The sequence below is a fragment of the Momordica charantia genome (assembly GCF_013281855.1).
Source record: "Momordica charantia cultivar OHB3-1 chromosome 10 unlocalized genomic scaffold, Mcharantia_2.0 BLBB01000010.1, whole genome shotgun sequence".
NCBI lineage: Eukaryota > Viridiplantae > Streptophyta > Magnoliopsida > Cucurbitales > Cucurbitaceae > Momordica > Momordica charantia.
The window spans coordinates 9738751-9746853 of record NW_028275158.1 but is presented as its reverse complement, the minus strand read 5'-3'; the positions used below and the strand labels follow the sequence as shown (position 1 = coordinate 9746853).

The window sequence follows — 8103 nt, the reverse complement described above, 5'->3', positions numbered from 1 at the left end:
CCGAGTCGCCGACTCAACATTCCTACTATTTTGGGGACGAGACCGAGTGAGGAGCTGAGAACATAACTTCAAAAGATGGAATTCACTCCGCCCCGACTTTAGGGGAGTAGATGAGTGTTCCCTTAAATGCTGACTCCGGGACTTGAACAAGGGGCACCACCCTCTCATTGGCCGAGAGGGACTTTCGGTTATTGGTTGGACCATAACCGGGTTGTTCATTAGAGGAGCAGTGGTGTTTAAGGAGTAAGATGTAACTCAGGGGCAAAACGGTAATTTGACCCGACTTGAGTTACGAACATTCGTGAAGGATTGACTCGTCATTAATGGTCGTATATCCATGGACACGAAAACATTCTGCAGTGAGAAGAGTGCAACTGCGGGTCTTTAGTGGAATGACCCATAGTTAACGAATCTAGATTAACTCGGTCAATGAGTTTGACCGATTAATCTTGCATCGTTGGAGTTTCGGATCTGTAGGTCCATTAGGTCCCCTTGCTAGCTCATAACGGGTAAAACGAGGATCAAGTTTTTGGAAGAATTTGAATTGTTCAAATTACTTAAGGGATTATATGTATATTGATACATTATAATATATAGTTAATTATAAATTAAAACTATATATTATGAGAGAAATTATTTGAATGAGATTCAAATAAAATTACTATGAATAAGATTCATATTAAAACTATAGGTTAAAAATAATGTGCATAAGATGTACATTAGAACTATAGGTTATACGAGAGAAATGTTATAGAATATGATTCTATTTTTGTGATAAATAATTAAGTGTCAATTATTTATTTGATTTATATATATATATATATTAATTATTAATTGGATTAATAATTAATAATTAATAATTATTTATTAATTAATATGATTAATATGATTAATTAATAAATTAATTTTATATTTTAATTATTATATATATTAATTATTTATATAAATATATATATATTATTAATATTATTAATATTAATAATATTAAACTCCCCTGCAAAATTGCAGGGGAGTGGGATGTTAGTGTGACGTGGGGAGTTACCCCACGTCACTGCTTTTGTTTTTTGCAATTCTTTAAAAATACAGAACATAACAGAAGAAGGTCTCCAAAGTTTTTTTGCTCTCTCGATCAAGCTCTTTCTCTCGGTTTTTTCCCTCTCGTTCCAAAGGATTGCTCCCACCAGCACGATCCTGAGACCCAAGAGGATAGCTAGGAAGACATAGTGGTGGTGTTCAAGGGAAACTCGTTGAAGAAACGTTCTTCAAAGGTAAAGTTTCCTCTGTATTTTCCTTCTTTGTAATTCGATTTTGTATCCTGAAAATCAGCAACGAAAATCTGTTTACGTTCCGGGATTCACATCCCTTCAGAGTTTTCACATAAACTTGTGCTAAATTGTCTTTTTGTCACTTATTATGGGGAAGTGTTTTATTGCTTAATAAATGTGAGCTTTTATGTTTCTTATTTGTTTTGTCGTACTTGTCCTTTTTGATTGATTCCAAAAGGGGGAGAGATAATAAGAAAAATAAACGAAATTGTGATTAATTTGTTAAAATTAAATTTATGTTTGCCTTGATTGTGCTTCATGTTATCTCACACACCACTTTGATTACATTTTTCTTGAGTGGTTTGTAATCATCAAAAAGGGGGAGATTGTTGGCTTTTTGGCCCTTAATATCGGTTAATTAATTTAATTAATTAATGTTTTGATGATAACAAACACAGTTAGTATTAATTGTTTTTGGTGTGTAAGAATTATTGTTATAAAACATAAATTTATTATGAGCTTCAATAATATTATATGATATACTAATAATACATATTTTGTTTATTGATAATTTTAGTGTTTTAAAGTGTCCACAGCGTAGAGCTTGATACGACGATTCCAACGAATTTTGAATCACCCAATTCAGAGCTCAAACGAAGAAATTATGACAAAAACAAATTGAAAGGAAAAATACCGAGAGGATGATGTGGCGGCTAAATCAACTAAGTGAACCTATGAAATAGCGACACGTGGCGAGATGTATTTACTGAAAGTTTTTAGTTTATAAAAGAAATGGAAAAGAAAAAGAAATGAAAAAAAAAATCAGCCGGCGCTGACAAGAAAAGAAAGAAAGAAAAAAGGAAATGGTTGTTGGAGAGCCGTTAGAGAGAAAAAAAAATTATTTTATTATATTATATTTTCAAAATCAATTATTATTTTATTCAATTAAAACTCACCCTTTGCTTTGAAATCATTAAAGATCTAATGGCCAAAATTCAATTTCGATTTCAAATTTATTTTCAACTTTTCCTCACCTATTTAAACCTCACTTCCCTCAACATTTTAACAATCATTCTCTCCCAATTTTCTCTCCAATTTCATCTATTGTTTATCTCTCCAAAAATTTCAATGTTGTTCTAATTTCTTGTGAGAGAAATTTTATTTGAGAGATTCGTGTGCTTCCAATTTTATTTGTCTTAACCAAATTGAGGGTGTTTACTTTGTAAGAATTTTTCTTACAAATTTGTGAGCAAATATTTGTACACCTACTCTTTGAGAGAGTTTGTAAGTTCGTTTTTAGATTTCTATATCATTTGTAAGGGTTACTCTTAAGCCCGAAAAAGAGTAGTTGTAACGGTTTGATCCTGAACCGTGGAAAGGATCGAGTTTCTTCTTACTCCCGGAAAAAGAAGACTTTGTATCGGTTTGACTCCTACCGTGGAAAGAGTCAAGTTCCTTAATCGAATACTCAAGAGGCGCTTGGGGAGTGGAGTAGGCCGGTTGTTGCCGAACCACTATAAAATTTCAGGTGTCATTTTCTCTAAGCCTACTCTATTTAATTTTTGCAATTAATTTTATTTATTACAAATTGTATGAAATTACTTGTTCGAATTTGTTAATCATGTTTAATGGTCAATATTTATATTTGAATTATTTGGGTGGTGAAATTAATTAGGGTGTTTGTATTTCTAATTTATTGTTTAATTTGTGATAAAATTAATTGTTCCTAAAAAGTTTACTTATTTGTTTAAATTTGGGTCCATCATAGTAAACAGTTTAAAAAGTTTCATTAAACCCTATTGACCCCTCTCTAGGGTTGTCATACCGATCCAACAACTAGATTACAAGTCTTTCAAATGGACGCCTTTTTGTGAAACCATTTGGTGTTAGAATCACCCCATTTAAGACAATCCTCCCTTGAGCATTGCTTCCGGTAAATCTCTTCGAGCTCAAGAAGACCGGCTAGATCGTCTTGAAGATCATGAACATGGTAAAATCAAAGGGTAGAGGCTGATTATAAGCAACATCAAGAGTAGCCTTTTGAGTTTTAATCTGTCGAAACAGTTCTTGAACATTGCTTCGACCCCGGATTCGGAGAGCAGACGCAGAAGCATCAATACTGTCGGAAAAGGAGTAGGTAGCTCCCTTGTCGGACCAATGCCCATGGTCAAGAATAACTTTCTTGCAATCCTGATTTCTAGACCAGCATTCTTCATAACGGAAAGGCTTATAACCCCTTTTGTTTAAGTCCCGATTGGAAACAGACAAATTTAGAGCAATTGCCCGATGATCCGACTTTGACCCTAGTAGATAGGATATATGAGCATCAGGGAAGATAGAGTAGAAAGATCCATTGCACAGGAATCTGTCCAAACGCTTCCAAAGTTGAGCATCGGCAAACCTGTTATTACACCAAGTGTATTTGCCTCCATTATGACCCATATCCACTAGAGAGCAATCATCCATTAGACTTCAAAGAGCCAAAATATTTGATGAATCATAAGTGGATAAATAGGATGCTTCATGTGACCGAAGTATAGCATTGAAGTCACCCCCAATCAACAAGGAAAATCATCAGAATTATATATTCTCGAAGGAGCTCCTATGTTAAATGGCGATGATGTGTAGCCGGATGACCATATAAGCCTCTGAACCTCCAAGAATTATTGTAAAAAATAATAGAACAATCAATATGATTCGAGGAGTAGGAGTGAATAGAAATATCAATATTATCCTTCCAAAGTAAACAAAGATCGCCACTTAGTCCATGACTAGAAACTGCAAAACAACCATGAAAATTGAGCGTAAGTTTAAGCTTATTAGTTAAACGTTCATTACATTTCGTTTCTATAAGAAAAAAGACATGGGGGTTTTCGTGATGTAAGAAATCACATAGCATTTGGAATGTCCGAGGGTCCCTCAATCCTCGAACATTCCAACATAAGGTCTTCATGATGTCCGGCGAGGTTGCTCTGCAATCTGCAACCTTCGTCGATTCTGGTTTGCTTCTTTAGAGGTGTTGAGTTTCCTCGGAAAGAAAATTTCCTTTTGGGGGGAATATCTGAACTTGTGTGAGCTGCAATTGAGCCAGAGGAAGAGGATGGGCCAGCCCGAGCCTTCTGCTTCCATTTGCATACATTGCCTTTGAAAGTTAGGTCGGCTCAGATCCATTTTGTGGTTGAGGGGGATGGGTTGGGCTACAATAATGGTGATTTATTTTATATTGGAGGAGGCGGTTTGTCAAAAGCTTGCTTTACGGAGGAAGAATCTTTATTAATCGACCCTGCATTTAAAATATTCAAATCATCCAAAATAATAGGTGAGCAATTAGTAACATTTAAACCCGCCATAAATGCCTCAGGGGAATTAAAGACGCCAGATTTGGAAACTGCCTTAAGAGCAGGAATGTCCATAACGGTTCCGACCGTCGGAGTTGCAACCGGAGGGACAGAAACCGGTGAATGGTCTTCTTTTGGAGCTTCAGCGACGAATTTAGTGTTGTTCTCTGAGCTACTATGTGATGAAGCATGATTCTGTTGTAGTAGTTTTGAATGGGGCTTCAATGATCCTTGGTAACGGAGCCATGGACCATATGGATGCTTCGCACGAGAGGCGATGAACCCCGATTCAGAATAGGTTGCTTCACAATCCTTCAGAATGTGATCAACTTCCCACAGTGAAAACAAAAATCCGGTAGGCGCTCATATTGGATCGGGATCCAACATCCACCAATAAGGCCATCAAGATTACGCTTTATATCTCGATGAAGAGGTTTTGAGATGTCAAGGCGAACTCTCAAGCTTGATCCCCAACATAGACCGGTACCATCTTCATCCACCTCTTCAAAAGTACCCAGTGTATTCCCAAGTTTTACTGCCATAGCTTTAATCATACAAGCGAGAGGGAGATCAAAGAAGTGTACCAAAATAGGTAATTTAGAGAAATCCAGTTTAGAAGGCCGGATCATGGAGGCTGGCTTGATCAGGATTACCACAGATTTGTCGAAATTCCAGGGGCCAGCACGAAAAATCCTGTTCCTGTCCACAGAACGAATGAAAGTAAAAAAATGAAAATATTCCAACCAATACTTTCTACCTCAAACGAGTTATTTTCTAGCTTCCATGCGCTCTTCATGGTGGTTTTCAAAACATTGCAAGAGATCAGGCGTTTGATATAGAGTTTCCCAACCACACTTTGCTCTATTTTCGATCCAACATTGACGGAAGCAAAGGAATCAATGTCAATAGCGATATCTTCCTCCTCCGAGGTTAACTTGAAATTCTTCCATTCTTCTAGTAGATCAATGGCTGCCATTGTAGAATGAAGAGGACAAAAGGAAGAAGAAGGGTAGGCAGAATCAAGGGTCAGAGACACAGACCAGAGCTCTCATTCCAGAGAGAAGATTTAGACCACCATGGTTTTAACCTTTATCAAGTTCTATGTTGTTTGTAAATTATAAAAAGATTGTAGACAAGCGGTGGTCTAAAGAAAAATAATACAAAACTTTGAGAGAAAAAGATATATGAAAGTACCTTGAAACATGTCGCCTTTAATGTCCAAAGATTCAGAAACTCTCATAAAATCCAAATAAAAATTAAAGCATCAATACAACATAGATTGTCATAGGCGACATAACTAGTTTTCTTTTTAGTTACGAGATGGAATCTCACTTGCCTCCGCAATCATCTTTAGATACTACAACAAATTCTTGCCACGAAATTATCTTCCTCCAGTCATGCTGCCTTTACTAAATTCTTAGTATAAATCTGTGAAGCTAAATAAACCAACAAAATCTCATAATATAACCAAATGACACAATAAAAAATTACAAAATTCAAAAAATTAGAATTAAATAAATAAATAGAATATTTCAAAAATAGAAAACACGTGTTCCAACCTTTTTCGTGACATTTATTAAGTCGCATGAAATCCTAAAATTTTTAGGATTTTTCGTAACGTTTAAAAATCATTATAAAATACCAAAAAAAAGGCAGTATTCATAAATATTAGTTGTTTCACTCAAAAAAAAATGCGCTCGGCATTTTAGACATTTTTTTAATATAATGAAATTTCCAAAATATTATTTACTAATTGTTGACATTTAAAAAAATAAATTAACATAAATTAACAAAGAAAAAAAATGCTTGCAGATGGTTTGCAAAAAATATGCCACATCATTTCATGGCGTATTTTAACTGTCATAGAATTCAAAACTTTTTTTGGCTTTTCGTGATATTTAACGAAAAATTCGTAAATCTTCATATTTTCCTAACGTATTTTAACTGTCATAGAATTCAACACTTTTTTTGGCTTTTCGTGATATTTAATCAAAAATTCAGATTTACCTACCAAAAATTCGTAAAAATTCAGATTTACCTACCAAAAATTCGTAAATCTTCATATTTTCCTACCAAAAAACGTGTCTCCACCTTTTTAAGTGTCATGAAAATCCAATTTTTTTTTCTTTTCGTGACATTTAAAAAACAAAACGCACATCAACCCTTTGGTGACGAATTTTAAACATCATATAATCCTGAGTTTTAAATGACGAATTTTAAACATCATACATCATATAATCCATCATATAATCCTGAGTTTTAAATGTCAAAAACGCATCTGAAAACCCAAAATTGTAGAAGTGATAGTGTCTTTTTTTTTATAATAAAAACACGTAAAACTTGTATATAATTCCATTCAATTATAAAGAGTTATGATTATTATGAATAATATAATAGTACTTATAGATAGAATTATGATTATTATGAATAATATAATAGTATATACAGATAGAATCTTAAAATTCTAAATTATATAGTTGTGATTCTTGAATATATAAATTCTTTCATTTTTTTATTTTTTATTATAGACCCTATTCTAATAATTAGACTAGATTCAAATAATCTATATCATGATTCTGACCGTTCATTTTTTTAAACTCTCAAACATTTCTATTTTCCTTCCAATCTAATTATAAAACATTTCTATATCATGGCTCTCATATAATTATGCCTTTTGGTTTTCAATTCTATTATTTGGAAGACCACTCACATTTCCAAAGCAAAATTCGGCCACAAAAGCTGTTATTTAGTATGAGAGCCAAACCAGCGAGAGAGATTACAGAATTTATCTGTATCTTGAAGGCCTTATTTATTTAAAACAAAACCACACAAAATTTACGTTGGTGCATGTGGGCGATTAGAACCAGCACAGCGGAGGGGTGAGTCCGCATTCCAGTGGGAATTGGCTGGCAAGATCTTCCAAGTACTCCCTTCTGTGTTCATCCTCTTCCTGGCTCTGTAGCTCGCGAGCAACCTCCCCCAACGCGTCGCACCTGCAGTTCCTATCCACATTCCTCAGTTCTCTGCAGCACTGTTGGAAGCTCTCCTTCTCCCTCTCGCCCCACGGCCATTGGTTGTCGCTGTCCCTTCTTCTGTTGTGCTCCAGCACCTCCCTCAGGGTCCTCTCGCAGCTACGGACCTGCTCGCCTGGCCGCGTCTCCCGGCACCTTTCTCCTCTCCATTGGTTGTCTTCGTCCACCTCTACCGTCGTGATGGTGGTGCGGTGGGCGTAGGCATCTGCAATCAGCAGCGCAGCGGCCAAGAGGGCAACAACAGTACATGAGACTCTGGCCATTTTTATTGTTGAAATGAAAGGCTTTTTGAATTGCATTTATAGGAAGTGGGGAATGGTGCATGTGGGGAACGTGGAGGAAGTGAGTGTCTTGTTTGCGAGGTGTAGCCATGGTGGGGTTCTGTCTCGTGGTTGGGCTTCCACGTGAGGGTCATTTTTAAACTTGAACAAGTTCTGAAACTAGGCTTGAAAAAGCCAAAAAAATTAA

General features: G+C 35.5%; 1 pseudogene; it reads right to left on the bottom strand.

The window, feature by feature from the left end:
• Window positions 1–7460: 7460 nt before the first annotated feature.
• Window positions 7461–7898, bottom strand: LOC148208507 (2S seed storage albumin protein pseudogene; annotated as a pseudogene).
• Window positions 7899–8103: the final 205 nt, after the last annotated feature.